The sequence below is a fragment of the Oryctolagus cuniculus genome, chromosome 1 (assembly GCF_051225735.1).
Source record: "Oryctolagus cuniculus isolate XC-2025 breed Fujian yellow rabbit chromosome 1, ASM5122573v1, whole genome shotgun sequence".
Lineage (NCBI taxonomy): Eukaryota > Metazoa > Chordata > Mammalia > Lagomorpha > Leporidae > Oryctolagus > Oryctolagus cuniculus.
The window spans coordinates 106,563,510-106,588,380 of record NC_142867.1 but is presented as its reverse complement, the minus strand read 5'-3'; the positions used below and the strand labels follow the sequence as shown (position 1 = coordinate 106,588,380).

Sequence of the window (24,871 nt, the reverse complement as noted above, 5' to 3'; positions counted from 1 at the left end):
AACTTGAAAACATGATTACCAGTACACTTCTATGAACCTTAGCTTCTCAACCTCCATTTCATATACATTAAAGTTTATTCTGCATATTCATTTATTTTTAAAAGATATTGGCTACTTACCCAGTATGTGTCTGGTATCATGGAATGTGCTGGAGATGAAGAGACTTAATCAAATCAATCAAATGACCTAAATAAGCACTATGTGGGATTAGAATACAGCAGTATAAATACCAAGTTCTTGCTGGTCTCTGAGTAATCCTTAATTGTCCATGCTCTTGAGTCTCTGCATGTCCTGTACTTCCTGAAATTCTCCTCACTTCTTTCTGCACTGCATTGATAGTTTTCAGTTCTCATTGTGTGCTCTGGTAATTTGGAAAATTCCTATTCCTTGTTTGAGTTTGAACTTAAGTGCCAGCTATTATTTCCTCAGTAATTGTGGTTAATAATTTATTCCTCTGTGCTCATATGGTCTGCTGTGCATACCTTTGGGTACAACAGATGCTGCAGCATGTTGTGTGTCCTTATTGTCTCTTCCTTCCTCAGATTGCTGGGCATCTACAGGGGTACCCCTTATCCAAGAGCAGAATCACCCCAGGCTGAATCCAGTATGGAGGATTGCTGATATGCTTACCACCAGGCCTCAGTCTTAATAATCAACCAGTTCTGTAGCATATATCTCTGATCTGACATTTCCGGTGAGGCACTACCAATCTGCAAGAACTGGCTTCTTTGAGAATTTCCAGAGTGCTTCTTTGTAAGAAGAAATTTCACTTATGGCAAAACCATTCTCCACACCATAATTATTTTTCCATCTATTTTCTCTTGGAACACTAAATCAAGATACCATTTTTAAACCAAAAACAACTGCAAATCAAAATTCCCTTGGAACCTTATGGTCCAGATAATTTCATTTATTTCCATCAATGCCTCACTCAGATTCTACTCCTTAGTTTAGGTCTGTATATCCAGTTGTCTTCAGGATGTCTCTACTTAGAAATCCTTTCTTTATTTTTTCTTTATTTTTTCATTCATTTTTATTTTTCCAAGTTCATTACTATTATTTTACCTCCAAAGAAACCATTTATTTAATGAGCACAAATTTCATTAAGCATAACTTTAGGAATATAGTGATTTCTTCCCATCATACCTGCCCTCCCACTCCCACTCCTCCCTCTACCATTCCCAGTCCCATTCTCCATTAAGAAAAAAAAACTATTCCTCAACAGTCAAGGCAATGGCTGTTCAAGTCATTGCTTCTCAAAGTGCCAATTTCACTTCTACATGTTTCCTTTTAGGTGCTCTATTAGTTATCACAGATCAGGGAGAACATATGGTATTTGTCCCTTTGGGACTGGCTTATTTCAATAAGTATGATGTTTTCTGGATTCATCCATTTTGTTGCAAATGACTGGATTTTCATTTTTTTATTGCTGTGAAGTATTCCATAGAGAAGATATCCCATAATTTCTTTATCCAGTCTTCAGTTGGCAGGTATTTATGTTGATTCCATGACTTAGCTATTGTGAATTGAGCTGCAATAAACATGGGGGTGCAGATAACTCTTTCATTTGCTGATTTCATTTCCCTTGTGTAAATTCCCAGGAGTGGGATGGCTGGGTCATATGGTAGGGCTATATTCAGAGATCTAGGGTATCTCCAAACTGGGAAATCCTTTCTTGAAACATATGCTGTACCAGACTTATGCTAGCTGAGAGCCTATTGTGCACATGTCTTCCCAACTCCTGTTCCAACGACCTCATTATGGTAACTTGAAATAGGTCATAATGAGCATATTTGCATTGTGGAATTTAGCAAAGGCTGCAAACTGCTTTTTTCTTTCTGGGAGCGCATATTTATTAGTATGTCTCTGCTTATAGGAATCTCAAATCCAATTCATCAAACTGGAATGATTTATGTTCCTCAGAATGTTTTCTGCCTCTTCCTCTTCCTATCTTTGTGAATGGTGCAACCTCCTGAAACCTGGTTGCCATTTCTCACTCATGTGTCTCCCTTCTGCTCACATCCTGTCATCCCCAGGAATTACTAAGACATTACCCAAATGTCCTTTCACCAGTAGTAATAGAAACACGTAGCAGGGGACGTGGCCATCCAGTTATACTCCGTTACTTGGCCTCTGTTTTGTTTGCTTGTGGCAGTGGGGCTGCATTTCTGGACTGCAGGATTTACAGATGGCATGTGCCATATCTCCTCCAGGCTCACTTTCTGTTCATATCTGTTGCTAATTAGACATGGTATATAGTTTTGACTATGGATAATAAAACAGTATTCTGGGAAAGAGGGGCTCTTAAAACTTCTTTTAACATGGGCCACTTTGGTGGTCTGATGATCTTTGGATTTTTTTCTGCAAGAAATTTATATATATATATATGTATATATATATATATCATCATATATATATATAATGATGACCAAAACCCATTGAGATACAGTTACCAACATTGTAAACAACCTAATGCATTATATAGCAATTATTTATACACACATTAATTACGATAATTTAGCAGCCAGATCTTAACATTTTCAATAACCTCAAAGCACTGAAAAGTATGAGTGATATTTGCAGTTTTTAATAGGAATATTGCTATATGAATACATCTGTGATTTCAAATGGTTGGCTGAGCCACAGACACTGCTAATGCTACTGATTTGATGTCACTATTTGTAATCGAAGAGGTTGTCGAAATTTATTTAGAAGTTAGTGAAAAGAACAATGTAATTTTTTCCAATTAAAGTTTGCAGAGTTCCTATATTCTAACAGTGAGACAATTTGAGGGTCCTTCATCCCCAGATCAACACCACAACAGAAGATGGCAAAGCCTCCATGGTGCCTGGCTTCCTGGAGAACCTCAAGGGGCAGAAGCTCACTAGGCAGTGACATGAGCATGGAATAAACCTCCATCTCCTTTCCTTGTTTGAGGCATTGCATTTGGGAGTCCTTCTTACCCCCACAGTGGTTCAGCCTCTTTACATCTACTCACGAAGCATCTCTTTAATTTGGGGTCCATTCTCTAGCACTATTGCTGCCCGGGACAGATAGTTCTGAAGTATTACCTGTGAACTGCTTCAGCTTTGAAAGAGAACCTCTGTTGAGGTATAGTGTACATACAACTGGAATATTTGCATTTAAGCCAGAGTTTTATGAGTGTATAAAATGGACACACCTGTGTGCCATCACGCTAAACAGAGAATATTATTATCCCCCAAGTTCCCTTGCACCAGCTTCCAGGTAAGTATGTCCTTCTTCCCCAATCCTACTGTGCCTCTGGCCCCAGGCAACCTCAGATCTGTTTCTTGGCACTGTAGATTAGATTTGTTTTCTAGTGTTTCCTAAAAATGGAACTACATTGAATGCAACCTTTCATGGCTGGTGAGTCAGTGGAATGATTTCAAGGCCTCAGCAGTGTTGCTGCAGTTTTCAGCAGTTGGGTCCTATTAATTACTAACTCAAAATCTACTGTGTAGACATACCATACCATTTTAGTCCATTCTTCATTTTTAGAACATTTGGGCTAACTTGAGTTTGGGGCTACTGTGAACAGGACTGCTGATTATTCACATAGAGTTCTGTATACAAACAGACTTACATTTAATTTTGGTGAAGACCTACGGTGGAATGACTGGATAATAGGGGAAGTAAATGTTTGACTTCTGGAGATTCATGGAAAGCCTGCTTGAATTTATTGCTCTTACCCTGTAGGTAAATTTGGTTGAAATTGCTCTAGTAAAAAAAAAAATGAGTCTTTCAATTCAAGAAAGTTTTTCTCTCTCATTTTAACTGGGTGAAGGTTCGGTTTTATGCACTTTACAGTGGACTTTTGAAAACATTCTGATTTGAACCAAGCCCTTCTACTTTACTGACACTCAAACTACAAATCCTGCCCTATTTGGACAACAGGTGAACTCTCTACAGAGTCATTTAAGGTTTCCGAAAGATTTCTTTCTCTGGGTTCTGTAGAGTCTCCATTATGCTCACACAGTTTGGGGTCACTCAATGATTTGAATGTTATACACAAATTTTAGGGCTCTTCCCTCTAAGGCTTTCCTCCTTCTTGGATATCCCCTCTCAATTTCCAGCCACTCACACTGCCTTGAATTCTATCATGTGACACCTCCAGACCAGAAAGCCAGCAGTTTTCTGCTTGAACTCAGGATAACCTTGCACAATAGACACTAGGGCGTGTTGTCATGGAGAAAGCCCTAGAAGCTCAGCTCCCTCCAAGCTTAGTTCTCTTGTTCAAGGATGAAATCCACTCCAATTCGTCTTTCTGCAGTACTTTGAAATAAGTTTTTTAAAAAATATATTTTACTAGGGTTTAGTACTGTTATTTGCAAAATGTTAGTCCCATGTAAGCAATTCTGCCATCTTTTACATTCTATCATTAGTACATCTGTAATTTTGTTATTTGGTTTTCATCTGTCCTGTCCTCTATCTTATTTTCTCCCTTTTGACTCTTTTATATTAGTAAAATTATTTTAGTTACTGTATCTTTTCCTTCAGCTCATAAGTTACATGAACTACTTTAGTAGTTTTGACTCTCTTTTAGAAATTTCAATATGCATCTTTGATTTAATGCGATCTAATATATATTGGCACTGTTATGAATTTAGGGTAAATGAAGGATCTTACAGACTATATTTCTCCTACATTTAACTCCCTCACTTTTTTGCTATCACTGTCAGAAATTTTAATTCTAGAAATACAGTAAGATGGGGGCCAGTGCTGTGGCATAGTGGGTAAAGCAATCACCAGCAGTACTGGCATCCCATATGGGCGCCGGTTTGAGTTCAGCTGCTCCAGTTCCAATCCAGGTCTACGCTGTGGCCTGGGAAAGCAGTAAAAGATTGCCCAAGTCCTTGGGCCCCTGCATCCGTGTGGAAGACCCAGACGAAGCTCCATGCTCCTGGCTTCGAATCGGCACAGCTCCGGCCATTGCAGCCAGCTGGGGAGTGAACCAGCAGATGGAAGACTCTCTCTGCCTCTCCTTCTCTTTCTGTGTAATTCTGACTTTCAAATAAAAATAAATAAATCTTTAAAAACAAGAAATACAGTAATATGTATAATTTCTACAATTTTGTATAATCCTTATTCATTTAAATGTTTACATTTAGTTTCTTTTTTTCATTCTTCATTACATTAGAGAACTGTTACAACCTTGCCCCCTTATCTTGTTTTCATTTTGAGAAATATTTTTGCTGGGTATATAAATCTACATTGCCACATTTTGTTTTGTGTAGGGTACAGGACTTTGAATATATTATTTCATTTTCCTTTTACTTCCCTAATTACTCTTTGCTTTCCTCATACTTTCTCTCTGGAACCTGGATCACTCAAGGTCTCACTGTCTTGCTAACTCTCTGATGCTTCAAATTGATCCCAAATAAAGTTATACAGGTTTTCTGGTTGTTCTTAAGAGATTACATGCCAATCTGTAAGAAACATATAAATATTACCTACACACACTTATATGTGTCTCTATATATTCATTATTTATATAATACTATTTATTGTATTTCATTTTCTAAATGAACGCTGTGGCTGATCTATAGAAATGCAAGTATTTTATTTTATAGTACTCTTATAATAGTGCACATCCAGAACAGAGGGGATCAAATGAGGCTACATTCAGCGCCTTTGTCTTGTTCTGGCCTTATCAATGATTATTAATGCTTTCTCTGAAGTTTTATTTTTAAAAGCACTTAGCTAAGTATTTTATCAATAATAGGAATTGAATTGTTATCAGATTTCTGATTCAAAGATATTGATAAATTTTTATTTTTTTATTTTAACTTTTATTTAATAATATAAATTTCCAAAGTACAGCTTATAGATTACAGTGATTTTCCACCCCCCATAACTTCCCTCCCACCCGCAACCCTCCCATCTCCCACTCCCTCTCCCACTCCATTCACATTAAAAATCATTTTCAATTCTCTTTATATACATAAGATCAATTTAGTATATATTAAGTAAAGATTTCAACAGTCTGCACCCACACAGAAACACGAAGTATAAAATACTGTTTGAGGCTGGCGCCGTGGCTCACTAGGCTAATCCTCCGCCTTGCGGCGCCGGCACATCAGGTTCTAGTCCCGGTCGGGGCGCCGGATTCTGTCCCAGTTGCCCCTCTTCCAGGCCAGCTCTCTGCTGTGGCCAGGAAGTGCAGTGGAGGATGGCCCAAGTGCTTGGGCCCTGCACCCCATGGGAGACCAGGAGAAGCACCTGGCTCCTGCCATCGGATCAGCGCGGTGCGCCGGCCGCAGCATGCCGGCCGTGGCGGCCATTGGAGGGTGAACCAATGGCAAAGGAAGACCTTTCTCTCTGTCTCTCTCTCTCTCACTGTCCACTCTGCCTGTCGAAAAATAAAAATAAATTAAAAATACTGTTTGAGTACTAGTTATAGCATTAATTCACATTGAACAACACATTAAGGACAGAGATCCTACATGAGGAGTAAGTGCACAGTGACTCCTGTTGTTGACTTAGCAAATTGACACTCTTGTTCATGGCATCAGTAATCACCCTAGGCTCTTGTCATGAGTTGCCAAGGCTATGGAAGCCTTGTGAGTTCACCGACTCTGATCATATTTAGACAAGGTCATAGTCAAAGTGGAAGTTCTCTCCTCCCTTCACAGAAAGGTACTTCCTTCTTTAATGGCCCGTTCTTTCCATTGGGATCTCACTTGCAGAAATCTTTCATTTAGGGTTGGTTGGGTTTTTTTGGTTTTTTGTTTGTTTGGTTGGTTGGTTGGTTGGTTTTTTTGCCAGAGTGTCTTGGCTTTCCATGCCTAAAATACTCTCATGGGTTCTTCAACCAGATTCGCGTGCCTTAAGGGCTGATTCTGAGGCCAGAGTGCTGTTTAGGACATCCACCATTCTATGAGTCTGCTGTGTATCCTGCTTCCCATGTTGGATTGTTCTCTCCCTTTTTTATTCTATCAGTTAGTATTAGCAGACACTAGTCTTGTTTATGTGATCCCTTTGACTCTTAATCCTATTATGATCAATTGTGAGCAGAAATTGATCACTTGGACTAGTGAGATGGAATTGGTACATGCCACCTTGATGGGATTGAATTCGAATCCCCTGGCGCATTTCTAACTCCACCATTTGGGGCAAGTCCGATTAAGCATGTGCCAAACTGTACATCTCCTCCCTCTCTTATTCCCACTCTTATATTTAACAAGGATCACTTTTCAGTTAAATTTAAACACCTAAGAATAATTGTGTGTTAATTAAAGAGTTCAACCAAAAGTATTAAGTAGAACAAAAAAATACTAAAAGATATTGATAAATTTTTAAATATCTTTACATGTGATAAATGTCACTCATGTATTTTCTTTTTTTTAAAGATTCATTTATTTATTTGAAAGTCAGAGTTACACAGAGAGAGAAGGAGAGGCAGAGAGAGAGAGAGAGGTCTTCCATCCTCTGGTTCACTCTCCAATTGGCCTCAACAGCTGGAGCTGCGCCCATCTGAAGCCAGGAGCCAGGAGCTTCTTCCTGGTCTTCCATGTGGGTGCAGGGGCCCAAGCACTTGGACCATCCTCTACTGCTTTCCCAGGACATAGCAGAGAGCTGCATAGGAAGTGGAGCAGCTGGGACTCAAACTGGCTTTACCTGCTATGCCACTGCACCAGCCCCTCATGTATTTTCTAAAGCTAATTTGTCTTATCATTGATGGCTTAAATCCAACTGTCATAATATAGATCACATTTCTATCCATACCTATGCTACACTGTTGAATACAAATTAATATAATAATCTTGGAAAGCAATATAGAAGCATTTTTGATGGTTTGTTTTAAAATGTGTCAACATACGCTGAAAGCCCAGTTTGGATATGTCCAGAGGACTTCCCAGTCAGGTCCACAAAAATATCACATAAAATTTTATTTCAGTTGATTGTGTATCTTGTGTAGCTGTTGAGAAGCTGATGAACTTTGATATGCATTACTATAAAAGTTAAGATAAATGTAGTGGATGTGTACTGTGGGACACTATCTAGCAGCTAGGATCAGCCACACACAACATGGAAGGCTATTCAAGTCAGAGCTAAGAGAACAAAGTAATAAGAATTAGAAGTCTGTGCCACAGCATTCTTTATGTAAATTAAAAATATACATGCAAGTCACAACACAAAGACACACACAGATTCAAGGACACAAATAATGAAAAAAATATTCCAGCTATTACGATTTTGGGACACATACCTCTGTTCACCTGGGACAGCTTGCCTTTACCTCACCCACGTTAGTGGTCGGCCATTCCCCAACATAAGCCCCACCTCTACAGACAACTTCCCAGGATAACTCTACATTGCACTGCTCTTCCCATGTTCTGAGTTCTTGTGGTATATTTACAATTTCCCCCAGAAATGACACACATGAAACAAGGCAGAGGAATGTAACTAGGTGTAAGCCTGTGTTTCTCACACCCATCTCCCCTCTCCGGCTGGCTGTAAGCCTGAGTGACTATGTGCATGCCTGCTCCCCGCGGGACACTGGGCTGTTGCTGGTTGGATATTGGGAAAATATTTTACCTTCATGCCACGTCACTTGTCCTTGTCAGGTTCTCACTACCACTCCTGTGTTTGTCTCCCACCGTTTTCTTCTGAACTCTCTCTCTTTTCTTCTCTGTCTTACTTGAGAGAAGACCTTGGCTCACAAAGTCTTTATGATTTCTTTTTTTTTCCCCGGCCCACCTTCCCCACCCCCTTCACTGACCACAGGCAAAACAGCAGGCCCAGAAGCACAGGGTCCTCATCACTGGCTTTCACTTACCTCTTCCGATGACTGCCTCTGTCTGCGTAGTTGGAAAAACACCTCTGAGTTCTTATGTGGCTACCCTCGATGTGCAGAAGTCCCCTTTATCCTTGTCTGTGAGCACATTTGTTTTCATCAATCTGTATTCACTGCCCCTTGGTTTATTATTACCTTGGGGCGCAGATGTGAAGGTACAATAAAGAAAAGTGCAATTAGATGGTGATATAATCCCAGCGGCTCTGCAGACTGGCTGTCTGTCAGAATCTTTGAGATTTCCTTTTCTCACCCCCTGTGTTACCAGGCACCCTTGGGAGTGGGACTTTCTTAGGTCTAAGACTGCTGGGGTCCTAAAGGTCACAGTGTGAAGATCCCCTGGTGACTCCACAGGATGGCAGATTCTTTTCTGATAACCTGGAGTCTCGAGACAATTCCAAACAAGTGGCTCCCTTGGGAGAACTGGTGAGTGGTTGGGATGTTTCTGTTACCCTGCAAAGGTCACCAATAAATGAGGAAGGATTATTCGTATTCTGGGGTAGATAAAGGGAGCGCATTTCTCCCTTGCCTCCTGCCCTCCACTAACTCCCTGGGTTTTAAGTGACTGATACTTCAGTGCTTGCTCGTTTGCTCTCTCTCTCTCCCTCTCTCTCAGCCTGGATGCCCAAACCCTGTGACAGTTTCTAAGATGTAACATTCAAACTCACAACTAATGTATTTTACTTATGTGTGTATCCCAAACTCACCTACCATTACTTTTTTTTTTTTTTTGACAGGCAGAGTGGACAGTGAAAGAGAGAGAGACAGAGAGAAAGGTCTTCCTTTGCCATTGGTTCACCCTCCAATGGCCACCATGGCCACCGCGCTGATCCGATGGCAGGATCCAGGTGCTTCTCCTGGTCTCCCATGGGGTGCAGGGCCCAAGCATTTGGGCCATCCTCCACTGCACTCCCGGGCCATAGCAGAGAGCTGGCCTGGAAGAGGGGCAACCGGGACAGAATCCGGTGCCCCGACCAGGACTAGAACCTGGTGTGCCGGTGCTGCTAGGCGGAGGATTAGCCTGTTGAGCCGCAGCGCCAGCCAATCACCTACCATTACTTTTTAAAATATAATTAAAATTTGCGTGAATGCTGTGTCCATCAGAGGTTGTTTTTGTAGTTTCAAATGCATACTCAATTTCTGTGTCTACTCTGATGGCAACCAGAAACAAGCCATCCTTGTTTCCTGCCATTAGCGGGAAAAGTGTGATTCCAAGTGAAGAGCTCAGGGCCTGTCCTGTCCTGTGTGAAGTGCCACCCAGGAATGGTGCATATAGGGTGAGTGTGACAGACTATGGCTAATGCTGTAGCCCCTTGACTGGGATCCCAATGAGGGGAGCTAACACACGTTTATCATAACATTTTTGCTCCATTGCAAACTTCTGATAAGGAAGCTGTGTGGAAAGAGGCACAACCTGATGATGTAGTGGATTCTAAATGGAGATGTGTATCGAAATGCCCATTGAACAATGCAAAAGTGGGTGACATGGAAGCTAGCTGGTCTGTTCCAACCTTGCTGAAACTGCCCAGTATTGCACTCAATGGCAGAGAGACAAGGAAGCTGATGGAAGAACATCAGAGACTTTAGGGAGAAGTGGCGAAGCTATCAGAGAACCAGCACCTGGCAGGTGAAGGCTTAAGGCACAGAAGGCAGTGAACTTGGACGAGCCTGGACCCCCCCCCCACTTCCTCCCTCAGAGATCTCATCAGCAGGCCCCTTCCTTCACTTCTTGTGACTGCTGACATTTTCACTGGGTGCTTCCCAGGGAAGCTCGTCTTGTAGAGCATTCACATTGCTATTTCATCTTCAGCAGAAGAATATTGGCTTACCTACACTTTATTAGTAGTGTACCCAGATTAACCATTTTTGTATCACATGAGCTTTGCCTTTCTTGATCTCTTATAGTTAGATAACATGATAAAAACAAATCTTCAGCCGCGGGATTCATCGTATATTACCAGGCATCCTTTCATTCACTCTGGGTGTATCTGTTGGTGAGGTATGTTTCTTTTGAGCACCAAATAGATGGGTTTTGCCTCTTTTTTTGAGATTTATTTATTTATTTGAAAGGTAGAGTTACAGACAGTGAGAGGGAGAGACAGAGAGAAAGGTCTTCCATCCGCTGGTTCATTCCCCAAGTGGCCACAATGGCCGGAGCTTAGCGGATCCGAAGCCATGAGCCAGGAGCTTCTTCTGGGTCTCCCATGTGGGTGCAGGGGCCCAAGTGTCTGGGCCATCTTCCACTGCTTTCCCAGGCCAAAGCAGGAAGCTGGATAGGAAGTAGAGCAGCCAGGACTAGAACCTGAATGATGGGTCTTGTTTTCAATCCATTAAACCAGTCTGTATCTTTTAATTACAAAATTTAGGGCATTTACATTCAAGATTATTGTTGATAAATAATGATTTGTTCCTGCCATTTTTCTATAAATATTCCTATTGTTTGCTTTGGATTTTCTTTTTCCTTCTCCCAAAAGATTTTCTGCCTTCATATCCTTTCACAACAATGACTATCATTCTCTGTTTCTGTGTGTAATGCATCCTTTAGTGTCATTTGTAAGGCTGGACAGTGGTGACAAATTCTTTCAATTTCTCTTTTTTTGGAAGGTCTTTATTTCACCTTCATTTTTAAATGAGAGCTTTCTTGGATACAGTATTCTGGATTTACAGTTTATTTTTCTATGACTTGGACTATTACTCTCCAGTCTGTGTTAGCCTGTAGGGATTCTGATGAGAAATCAGCTGTTAGGCTAATTTAGGATCCTCTGAAGATAAACTGGTATTTCTCTCATGCAAATTTTAGAACATTTTCTTTATTTCTTACATTTGAAAGCCTCTGCTTTTCTTATGAAGATGGTGTTTCCTCCCTGCTCACTGCTGGGTGCCTTCTGTGAATAGGGAGACGGAAATGTGCCTTCCCTTCAGGGGGTTAGGTGGGCACCCTGCCCACACTACAGCTCTAGGCCAGACTCAGAGTTGGTGTCCATAAGGTTCTCCTTCAGGCAATTATCAGTGACTCGGGCTGCTGCACTCTCCTCTCACTTTGCTCTGAGAAGATGGTAGCTGCTGGCGTCCCCACTCACTGCTGTGTGTTTGTGCTGTAATCACCACTAAAGGGTGTCTCTTCCTTCGGTAGAAGTTCACTACAAATTTCTCTCCCACTCTCCCCTTGGAATTCATTTACTCCACTTTTCTTCTATTATCTTCCTATGGTCATAAGTTCTCCCCGTCTGCAGTTTATCTTTTCACTCTCTTCATTTATATTTTGCTTTTGTCCTTTTATAATTTTGGAAGCTTTGCCTCCCTCCCCCCGGCTACACACACACAGATGTTCCATCTGCTGATCCCTCCCCAAATATTCACAAAAGCCAAGCCTGGGACAGGCTGAAGCCAGGAACCAGGAACCCCATCCTGGTCTTCCACACATGGGGCCCAAGTACTTGGGCCATCTTCTGCTGCTTTTCCAAGTCTATTAGTAAGAAGCTGGACCAGAAGCAGAGTAGCCAGGACTTAAATCAACACTCCAGGGGCCTGTGTTATGGCAGAGTGGGTAAAGCTACAGCCTGTAATGCCGTATCTGATACGGGTGACAGTTCAAGTCCCAGCTGCTCCACTTCCAATCTAGTTCACTGCTAATGTACCTGGGAAAGCAGTAGAAGGTGGCCCAAGTGCTTGAGCCCCTGTAACCCATGTGGGAGACCTGGACGAAGTGCTGGCCTTGAGCAGAGCTGGCTGTTGCAGCCATCTGGGGAGTGAACCAACAGATGGAAAATCTGTTGCTCTCTGTGTGTGCCTGTGTCTCACCCTCTCTCTGTAATGCTGACTTTCAAAATAGATAGAAAAATCTTAAAACAAAACAACCCCCAATACTCTGATATTGGATACTGGTATTGCAAGGAGTAGCTTAACTCACTGTGAAACAATGCCAGCCCTTATATTTTATTATTTTTATTAACATTATTCCAATTTTTAAAACATCTCTTAATCATATTATTTTGATGGTCTAATAGCATTTGTTTATTTATTTTAAGAAATTTATTATTCAATTCCAATTTGGCACAATAGAGAATGGTGTACTGCACTAGGCTAGGGATAAGTAGTTTTAAAAAGCGTAGGAAGTACATTCTCAGGGGAGAGTTAGAGAGAAAACTGCACTGGAACTTCTATGGAAGCAAGAGGAATGCCACGGATCTGTCTGCCAGATGTGGACACACAGCATGAACACAGACACAACATACGACTCCAGCAGCTGAGAGCTAGAGAAAGCACCAGTTTCAGAGACTGAGGTGAGATCAGACATCAGCAATCCCTGCCACTGCTGAGATAGCCAGAGGGAGAACGTGGCGTGAGTCCAGCCTAGAGCCCCAAGAGGGAGAGGGTACCCACTGACCCAATGAAAAAAGGGGGGTACTTTTCTCTCACCTCATCTCCCCATCAACAGCAACTGGCAACCGGCTGAGAAGGCAGGAGTCACTAGGGGCCTAAGCTGCAGCTGTGGAAGCCCTTGTGTGCAGGCACAGCAACTGGTTCAGACGAGACACCATCTCCTTAGTAGTACTGGTGGCAGCAGCTCCAGTGTAACTGGGGGGAGAAGGCAACATTCGGCCAGAGACTCCTGTGTACATGTGTGATCAGAGATTCTAACAGAGGGATAAATTCCCATTTCTCACTGACTTTGAGTCTGGCTGGGAGGATTGACAGGGGCTGGGAACCCATGCAGGACTGTGAGGCACCCCTGGCCTCCCAACATACCATAGGCTCCATGGCTCAAACTACCTAGGCAGAGCACCCAAGGCAGCTGGCTCTGGAAATGCCTGCCTCTCTGGGGACAGGACTGGACAGTGCAGAGAGGTCCTCTGCACTCCATGACTGTGGGAGACTTGTGTGCTGAGTCTGTGGGGACTCAGTGATGATAGGAGAGGGCGAAGGTTGTAGCTGGGTCTCTGTATGCAGCTCCTCATGCTGAGAGCTCATTGATGGCCTGGGGTGGGTGGGTCATTGCAGTGGGATGCATGTTCACGTAGAGAACAACACAGATCCTTGGTGTGGTACATATGGCAGCACAGATGAGTACTGTACCCATGTGGGCTAACACCTGGGCACTGATCACCCTGGAAGAGAAGAGGTGACAGTGTGACCACACCAGCAGACATGACCATAGCCTTCTTCTGTTAACAAGAGCTCTAATATGCATAACTTGAGTGTCACCCTAGATACTCACCCCACCCTGGAGCACTGACCTGAGTTCCCTGGCCACACCTAGCACACACTTCTGGGTATTCACTGCAAGTGCAATCATTCCACTAAGCCAAAGAGGCAAAGTCCAAGATAAAAGCCATCAAAGGAAAAAACCAACAAGTATGTACACAAATGCCTAGAAATAAACAGAGAAAATCAAGAAACAAGAATAAGGAAGACAATATGAACCCTCCAACCCTCACAAAGAAACACAAAAACACTTCAATATTAGAATGTGATGATGGGGATTGGGGGGAGAGTCAAGATGGCAGAATAGGGAGGGAGCTTACTGATCTAGTCTAGGGAAGATAGTTTTTTTTTTAACTTTTATTTAATGAATACAAATTTCCAAAGTACAGCTTATGGATTAAAATGGCTCCCCCCCTCCACCAATAACTTACCTCCCACCCACAACCCTCCCATCTCCCGCTCCCTCTCCCCTTCCATTCACATCAAGATTCATTTTCAATTCTCTTTATATACAGAAGATCAGTTTAGCATATATTAAGTAAAGGTTTCAACAGTTTGCACCCACACAGAAACACAAAGTGTAAAATACTGTTTGAGTACTAGTTATAGCATTAAATCACACTGTACAGCTCATTAGGGACAGAGATCCTACCTGAGGAGTAAGTGCACAGTGACTCCTGTTGTTGACTTAACAAATTGACACTCTTGTTTATGGCATCAGTAATCACCCTAGGCTCTTGTCATGAGTTGCCAAGGCTATGGAAGCCTTTTGAGTTCACTGACTCTGATCATATTTAGACAAGGTCATAGTCAGAGTGGAAGTTCTCTCCTCCCTTCAGAGAAAGGTACCTCCTTCTTCTCCTTCTTTCATGACCTGTTCTTTCCACTGGGATCTCACTCGCGGAGATTTTTCATTTAGGGTTTTTTTTTGTTTGTTTGTTTGTTTGCCAGAGTGTCTTGGCTTTCCATGCCTATAATACTCTCATGGGCTTTTCAGCCAGATCCGCATGCCTTAAGGGCTGATTCTGAGGCCAGAGTGCTGTTTAGGACATCTGCCATCCTATGAGTCTGCTGTGTATCTCACTTCCCATGTTGGATCGTTCTCTCCCTTTTTTATTCTATCAGTTAGTATTTGCAGACACTAGTCTTGTTTATGTGATCCCTTTGGCTCTTAGTCCTATCATGATCAATTGTGAGCAGAAATTGATCACTTGGACTAGTGAGATGGCATTGGTACATGCCACCTTGATGGGATTGAATTGGAATCCCCTGGTATGTTTCTATCTCTACTGTTTGGGGCAAGTCAGCTTGAGCATATCCCAAATTGCACATCAGGGAAGATAGTTTTAAAAAAATTGAGAGAGTGCAGTCTCTGGAAAGAGCTAGAAAGAAACACATCAGAGGAAATTCCACCAAAATTAGAGGGACACTGTGGACTTATGTGGAGGGTGTGGACATGCAAAACTTTGGATCCCAGCAGCCAAGAGCCTCAGCACCAGCTTTGGAGTGAGGTGAGACCAGACTGCAGCAGCCCAAGTCACTGGTGATAAAGCTGTGGGAAGAGCCTGGCACAAGTCTGGCTTGAAGCCCTGTGGAGGACAGTGTACCTGCCAACCTAGAAGGAAAAAAGAGGGGGCATGTGTCTCCCTGACAACCCTGCACTGGCATCCTGTAACTGGCTGAGAGAGGGTGGGTGGCTTTTTGGACATATGTAACAACTGTGCCAGCTCATATCTGTGTGCCTAGCAACCATATGAGCAGGGATACCTGAGTCTGGCTGGGAGAACTGACAGAAGGCTGGGTGCTTGTGGCTGTAGGAGGCTTGTGTGTGGGGACTGTGAAAACACTGTGGCTGTGTGGCAGAATGCAGGGTGTGGCTGGGACTGTGGGCAGTCACTGTGGACTGCTTCACACGCTGACAGCTCCCTGATTCCCTAGTGAGGGTCATTGTTGTGGGATCCATGCTGATCAAGGACTGCACAGATCCTTTGTGTGGTTCTTCTGGCAGCATGGATGAATATTGAACCCACCAGCATTAGTACCCAGACACTGGTCTCCTTTGAGGAGAGAAGTGAGCATGAGATTACACCAACAGAGCAGAACAAACCTCCATCTGATAAAGAGAAAGAGAGAGAGAGAGAGAGAGAGAGAATGAATGAGAATTTACCATGCCCAACCTGGATGTAACCTTGGATATTCCCTTCACACTGGAGCACTGAACAGAGCTCCCTGGCCACACAGAGCACATGCCTCTGACTATTCACTGGAATACAATGCCACAGAAGCATAGTCAGAGATAAAAGCCATCACAAGGGGGGAAAAAAAAACAAAACCAACAAGTATCTCCACGCATGCCTAATAATAAATACAGCAATTCAAGAAACAAGAATAAGGAAGACAACATGACAGCTCCAAAAGAACACAACACTTCAATACTAGAATGTGAAAATGAAGAGATTGAAGAAATGCCAGAAATGTAATTCAAAAAATTGATTGTAGGATTACTTAGAAGTAATAAGAAAATCCATGAACTAATGAAATCTGTACATGATGTGAAAGAAAATTTCTACCAAGAAATTTTCTTCAAGAGAAAGTCAAAATGAAATATATGAAGAATTTAATAGAACAAATAAAAAATGTGGTGGTAAGCCTTAACAGACTCGGTGAAGGAGAAGAAAGAATATCTGAGTTAGAAGACAAATCTCTGGAAATTTTACAATAAGGAAGAAGGAGGAAGAAGGAGAAGAAGAAGAAGAAATTAGAACTCAAAAACAGTGTTGGAGATCTATGGGATACTATCCAACACCCAACATATAGGGCTTAGGAGTTCCTGAAGGTGTGGACCAGAAAAGATCTTCACCATGACACATTGTAGTGAAACTCTCCACAAAGACATGAAGAAGGAATTGTAAAATGTGCATGGACAAATGCTAGATTACTTTCAGGGGATCTCCAATTAGACTCACAGCTGACTTCTCTTAAGAAACCCTATAAGCTATGAGAGAATGGCAAGATATAGTCCAAGTCTTAAGAAAAAAAAGCTGTCAACCCAGAATACTGTACACTCAAAGCTCTCATTTACAAATGAAGGTGAAATAAAGATCATCCATAACAAACAGAATTGAAATAACTTATTACCACTCATCCAGTCTTATAAAATATTCTAAGGATGTGCAACACAGAGAAACACGGTCATCACTATGAAAGAAGGTGAAGGCAGAAAATCTCTCAGGAAAAATACAAACAATATTCAAAGTAAACAATAGGAATACTTATGGAAAAATGGCAAAGCAAAGTCATTACTTATCAATAGTCAACATGAATGTAAATGGCCTCAACTCTCTAGTTAAAATATAGAGATGGCTGAATGGATTTAAAAAACAAAACCTATCTATTTGCTGCCTACAAGGAATACATCTCACCAACAAAGATACACACAGACTGAATAGATGGAAAAAGATATTCCATGCTAACAGAAATCAAAAAATAGCTGGTATAGCCTTGCTATTAAAATATCAGCCAAAATAGACTTGAACACAAAAACTGTTAAAAGAGACAAAGAAAGGCACTATGTAATGATTAAGGGACCAATTCTACCTAATTACAGGGCATCTGGCTATTTAAAAGAAATGTTAATGAATCTAAAGGGAGAAAGAGACTCCAAGACAATAGTAATGGGGGATTTCAATACCCCATTTCCAGGACAAGTGCTGTGGCGCAGTGGGTTAAAGCCCTGACCTGAAGCACCAGCATCGTATATGGGCACCGGTTCTAGTCCCGGCTGCTCCTCTTCCAGTCCAGCTCTTTTCTATGGCCTGGGAAAGTAGTAGAAGATGGCTCAAGTCCTTGGGCCCCTGCACTCGTGTGGGAGCCCTGGAAGAAGCTCCTGGCTCATGGCTTCGGATCAGCACGGCTCCGGCTGTTGTAGCCAATTGGGGAGTAAACCATCAGATCGAAGACCTCTCTCTCTCTCTCTCTCTCTCTCTGTGTGTGTGTGTGTGTATGTGTGTGTGTAACTCTGACTTTCAAATAAATAAATAAATCTTTTTAAAAAAATATTTCATTTTCAGCAATGAACAGATAACTAGACAGAAAATCAGCAAAGAAACAGCTGAGTTAGTAGACACTATAGACCAAATAGATATCTACAGAACTTTGCATCCTACACTATAGACTGTCGCTCCCCCTCTTCGTGGAGGAATGACACTTAACCCTGCCTAGGTTTCTTATCCGAGTCACGGCACCATTATGTCACTCCCCCTCTTCGTGGAGGAACGACACAGGACCCTGCGCTGTTCTTTTGTCTGCTCGGCCTTCCCCGGGTTTGCTGCTGGTTCTTCCTGGGTTGGCTACCGACCCTTCCACCTCCGTGGAAGGGCGGTTCCCCCTGCCACTTTCCCCACTTCCGCGGGGGAGCGGCACACCGCCGGCCAGCTCTCTCGGGGGCTGCTCAGATGTTCCTCAGGTGTTCCTTCAGATGTTCCTGGTGCATGTTGTCTCTCTCCTCCTTTATAATCCTCTTCCACCAATCCCAATTCTGCTACCCACACGCCGAGTACGCTGCTCTCCTCCGATCAGGAGCAGGATCAGCTCCTGCAGGTTATTGGTTGAACTGGAGGCAGCTGTGTAAAAGTTATTTACTCCTCTCCCAGCGCCATATTGTGGGAGAGCAGATGCATAGAATAAGTCTTAATTCCAGTAACTTAGTCTAGTCCGAGTTGCTCCCCACAATAGACCTAATAGATATCTACAGAACTTTGCATCCTACAGTTGTAGAACACATTCTTCTCATCAGTGCATGGAACTTTCACTAGAATAGATCACACGTTAGGCAATAAGTAAGTCTCAGCAAATTAAAAAAAAATTGTACCAGGCATCTTCTCTGACCACAGTGGAACAAAGCTGGAAATCAACAACTCAGGAGGCTCTGGAACATACGCAAACAGATGGAGACTGATGGAGACTGAATAGCATGCTCCCGAATGAGCAGTAGGTCACTGAAGAAAACACAAGAGAAATAAAAAAAAGTTCTGGGAACAAAGATGACAGAGCAACATGTCAAAACTTATGGGATGGAGCCGGCACTGTGGTGTAGTGGGTTAAAGCACAGCCTGCAGTGCTGGCATCCCATATGGGCACTGGTTCGAGTTCCAGCTGCTCCACTTCCAATCCAGCTCCCTGCTATGGCCTGGGAGAGCAGTAGAGGATGACCCAAGTCCTTAGGCCCCTGCACCCACATGGAAGACCCCGAAGAAGCTCCTGGCTCCTGGCTTCAGATCAGTGCAGCTCCAGCCATTGTGGTCATTTGAGGAATGAACCAGCGGATGGAAGACCTCTCTCTCTCTCTCTCTCTCTCTCTCTCTCTGCCTCTCCTTCTCTCTGTGTAACTCTTTCATATAAATAAATAAATCTTAAAAAAAAAACCTTATAGGATACAGCAAAGGCAGAATAAAGAGGAAAGTTTTCAGCAAGTGGTGCCTAAATCAAGAAATTGGAAATACATCAAATAAATGAGCTATCAATGCATTTCAAGGATCTAGAAAAACAACAGCAAATGAAACACAAAACAAGTAGGAGAAAAGAAATGATTAAAATTAGAGAATAAACAAAATTGCAACAAAAAATAAAAAAGATCAGCAAAACAAAGAGCTTTTTCAAGAAATAAAAAAAAATGACATACCAATGGTCCAAAAAACTAAAAAAAGAGGGAGAAGACCCAAATCACTAAAATTAGAAATGACAAAGAAAATGTAACAACAGGTACCACAAAAATAAAAATAATCATCAGAAATTAGTACAAAGAGCTGTATGTCAACAAACTAGGATATCTAAAGGCATAGGTTCCTGGACACATGCAATGCACATAAATTGAGCCATGAAGACATAGAAAACCTAAACAGACCCATAATCAAGGCAGAAACTGAAGCAGTGATAAAGACACTCGCAACAAAGAAGAGCCCAGGACCAGATTGCCTCACTGCTAAATCCTACCAGGCATTTAAAGAACTTACTGCAATTCTTCTCAAGCTGTTCAAAACAATTGAAAGGGAGGGAATCCTCCCAAACTCTTTCTACAAAGCCACCATCACCTTAATTCGTTAAGCTTTCTAAAAGAAATGAAAGCTGTGAATCCTACTATTAAGAAGAGTCCCGGCCGGCACCGCGGCTCAATAGGCTAATCCTCTGCCTGGAGCACTGGCACACTGGGTTCTAGTCCCGGTTGGGGTGCCGGATTCTGTCCCAGCTGCTCCTCTTCCAGTCCAGCTCTCTGCTGTGGCCAGGAAGTGCAGTGGAGGATGGCCCAAGTCTTTAGGCCCTGCACCTGCATGGGAAACCAGGAAAAGCACCTGGCTCCTGGTTTTGGATCAGCGTGGTGCGCCGGCCGCAGCAGCCATTGTGGGGTGAACCAACGGAAAAAGGAAGACCTTTCTCTCTGTCTCTCTCTCTCCCTGTCTACTCTGCCTGTCAAGAAGAAGAAGAAGAGTCCCAAGCAGTATAAATAAGGATAATCCACTCTTAGGCACAGTATGAAACACCAATAGAAGTAAAAGGAGCCCAGATTTCAGGACAGAGTGCTGGTCCCATTTTCTGTGATGGGACACTGAGGGAAGTGCGGTTTGGAAGCAAAGGGCATAAATGTGATTTGGAACAAGTTGGTTTGAGAAATCTTTGGTCTTGGAAAAGTAGGTGCCAATGAGTTTCTCATGGAAAAATATTTTTCCCATCATTTGTCCAAGACAGGGATCCCCGATCATGACACTGTTGACATTTTGAGCCACACAATTCTTTTCTGTGGGGAGCTGTCCTGTGCATTCTAACGTTGTTAGCAGCATCCCAGGCCTCTACCAACCAGATGCCAGTAGCAGCCCTCCCAACTGGGAAAAGCAAAAATGTCTCTAGATGTTGCCAGAAGTCCCCTAGAATACAAAATCAGCCTTTGTTAAAAACAGATAAAAGAGAAGGCTGTCACTTTTTATGTACAGTATCTACTGACCCTAAATCTTTCTCAAACACATTGTTATCTCCCAGGTCCTTCCCATTGGTCCTGAGCCACAGTGCACTTCATTTGACCAGTCTATTGGCCTTCTTGGAACAGTCATAAACCATTAGCCCTGAAATAAATAAAGCATTTCAATGGCCCCAAAGATCCCTCCCTGAATCTTGAAGTCACCACATTTGAACAGGGGGAAAAAGTCACCAAGGAACCAGTCATTCTATAATATTCAAAATATCTTAAATATACCAAAAACAATGACAAACATTATGTCTTCTGAAATTAAAGAGTATAATCCAGAGATGATCTGAGATTCATACTGATTTCAATGCTTGAAGAGCTAACAACTTAATTGTCTGTTTCCCTTTCTTAAAGGTCCAGTCTTCACATTGAAATAATCAAAAATTTGGAATCCACTGAGGTCTCATAGGGTTCCTGGAAGCTTGTTCTTTGAGGTAAGGGTCGGCACTTGGGGAAATGACTTCCAGATTGACTGAGTATCTCAGAATCACAGCAGCTTTATTCAGAATTGCTGAACACTAGAAACAAACCAACAGTTCATCCAGAGGAGATAGGAAAATAAATTGTGGCATAGTCATACAAAGGAATGCTACAGAGCAATTTTAAACAATGGGTGCTGGTGTTGTGGCATAGAGGGTTAAGCTGGCCCTGCGATGCTGGCATCCCATCTAAGAGCTCTGATTCAAGTCCCAGCTGCTCCATTTCTATTCCAGCTCCCTGCTAATGCACCTGGGAAAGCAGCAGAAGAGGACCTAAATATATGGGCCCCTGCCACCCACATGGGAAGCACAGATAGAGTTCTAGACTCTTGACTTCAGCCTGACCCAACCCTGGTTGTTACAGTCATTTGGAGAGTGAACCAGTGGATGGAAGATCTCTATCTCTCCCTCTCTCTGACACTTTGCCTTTCAAATAAATGTTGTTGTTGTTGTTGTTGTTGTTTTAATGCACTGCTAATTCTGGAAACACTTTTTTTTAAGATTTATTTATTTACTTGAAAGAGTTACACAAAGAGAGAAGGAGAGGCAGAGAGAGAGAGTTCTTCCATCTGATGGTTCACTCCCCACAAGACTGCAATGGCCAGAGCTGGAACAATCCGAAGCCAGGAGCCAAGAACTTCTTCTGGGTCTCCTACATGGGTGCAGGGGCCCAAGGACTTGGGCCGTCTTCCACTGCTTTCCCAGGACATAGCAGAGAGCTGGATTTGAAGTAGAGCAGCCTAGACTTGAACTGGCGCCCATATGGCATACTGGCACTGCAGGCAGCAGCCTTACTCGCTACACCACAGCACCAGCCCCTGGAAACACATTTAAATACACACACACTATGTTGAAAGAAAAAGGCAAGACACAAAGCAGCACATCCTGTATAATTTCATGTATATAAACTTCCAGCATTGACAACAGCAGGAATCCTAACAGGGGAGGTGGGGAAGTAGAGACTGAGTAGCAGGTGGTATGAGGAAGCAATCAGGGAGTAGGAAGCTCTGCATCATGGGCACTACGTTGGTTACACACATGGATACATTGTCAAACCCATCAATGTACAATTAGCATGTACATGTGCAGTTAAAGATTAGCATGGAATAAGAAACATAAATGCACTACTCTAAGCTAAAAACCCTGAAAATAAGGTCAAATACATAATATAGTAACAACACATAAACTTCCAGAAATAACTTGAGAAAGGCGTTCATCTGGATACCAAGACTGTAAAAGAAATGGAAATGTTTTGACAATAGGTCTGATCTGATTTCATCATCATTTAAAAAAAATCATCTATTATTTTTCACTTTATGTTTCTGTGTGGGTGCAAACTGTTGAAATCCTTACTTAATGTATACTAAGCTGATCTTCTGTATATTAAGATAATCGAAAATGAATCTTGATGTGAATGGAAGGGGAGAGGGAGTGGGAAAGGGGAGGGTTGTGGGTGGGAGGGACGGTATTGGGGGGAAGCCATTGTAATCCATAAGTCGTACTTTGGAAATTTATATTCATTGAATAAAAGTTAAAAAAAAAAGAAATGGAAATGTTTGCTTACAAGGTAGTTCCAGGAGCTGGACCCTGTCCTGAAACTTTATCTGTGAGTTCTATCACAGGTTTAAGGGCAGAGAATTCATATGCATTTAAAACTGTTCTGGAGCCTAGAGAAAGATGGCACACTTGCCAATTCATTTCCCCAAACCAGAACACTAATACCAAAGCCCAACAAACCAAGCACAAACAAGGAAATCACATACTAATCTCACTATTAATATAACATGCTAATCCGGTGGCATGCTAAATATGCCAGCCACATCAATATCTCAGAAGATTAAAAACAATTATTTTAATAAATGCAAAATTAAAATAATTAAAATATATGCAATATCAAAATAAATACAAAAGCCTCCTCAAAATAGAAGAAATCTTTCTTAACCTATTAGACAATAATTACTGCATATAGATAGCCAACATTATAATTAATGATGAGATATTAGATTTCATTCTCATTAAACTCAGTTACAAGAGCAGTATGCTCATTACCACTCAGCAATTTTCTAGAACTTCTAGTCAATGCAATAAAGGACAGAATAATTTTTTAAATAATAATTATTTATTGAATAGACTGTCCTTGCTCAAGGAATTAGTCAGCCCTAAAGGCATTCAGATCTGGCTGAAAAGCCCATGAGAGTATTTCAGGCATGGAAAGCCAAGACACTCTGGCAAAAGATCTCTGTCAGTGAGATCTCAGTGGAAAGAACAGGTCTTCAAAGAAGGAGGTACCTTTCTCTGAAGGGAGGAGAGAACCTCCACTTTGACTATGACCTTGTCTAAACAAGATAAGAGTCAGAGAACTCAAGGGGCTTCCATAGCCTTGGAAACTCATGACTGGAGCATAGGGAGATTACTGATGCCATAGACAGGAGTGTCAATTGGTAAAGTCAACAACAGGAGTCACTGTGCACTTACTCCTCATGTAGGATCTCTGTCCTTAATGTGCTGTGCATTGAGATTTAATGCTATAACGAGTACTCAAATAATATATTTCACTTTGTGTTTCTATGGGGGTGCAAACTGTTGAAATCTTTACTTAATGCATACTAAACTGATCCTCTGTAAAAAAAAAAAAAAAAAAAAAAAAGAAACTATCAACTCCCAACTTGACTCTCACTGGGATTAAACATGCCAATAGGTCTGATCTGATTTCATCATCATTAAAAAAAAATCATCTATTATTTTTCACTTTATGTTTCTGTGTGGGAGCAAACTGTTGAAATCCTTACTTAATGTATACTAAGCTGATCTTCTGTATATTAAGATAATCGAAAATGAATCTTGATGTGAATGGAAGGGGAGAGGGAGTGGGAAAGGGGAGGGTTGTGGGTGGGAGGGACGGTATGGGGGGGAAGCCATAGTAATCCATTATTCGTACTTTGGAAACGTATATTCATTAAATAAAAGTTAAAAAAAAATAATAATTATTTAAATGTATAAAAATGAACCTCTACTTTTAAATAATGCATGTATATACATATATATATATATATATATATATGGAAAGCCTAAGTAAATCAAATGAAAACCACCAGAAGTCAGTAATGTTAACTAGTTACAAAATACACACAATTCAACAGTTTTATATACAATTGTCACCAGTATTCAGCTAAAAAATATAATAGGGAAAAAGCTTAATCTTACATAACAACTAGAATAAAAACATGCATAAGAAACATCTTAATAAAAATATGAAGCAGCTTACATAATGTAAGACCAAGCTGATGTCTAGAAAATTGTTTATTAGAATGTTTAATATCAAAAACATAAGGCAATCTTAATGAAAATACCAATGAA

General features: G+C 41.7%; 1 protein-coding gene across 1 annotated transcript in view; it reads right to left on the bottom strand.

Annotated features, from left to right (window-relative positions):
- NXPE1 (neurexophilin and PC-esterase domain family, member 1) overlaps nucleotides 1-18,148 on the bottom strand; it is a gene marked incomplete at its 5' end in the record, with an annotated part of 37,329 nt that extends 19,181 nt beyond the window's left edge. Inside the window, 2 exon segments of the mRNA NM_001101712.1 lie at nucleotides 8,801-8,909; nucleotides 18,103-18,148.
- Nucleotides 18,149-24,871: the final 6,723 nt, after the last annotated feature.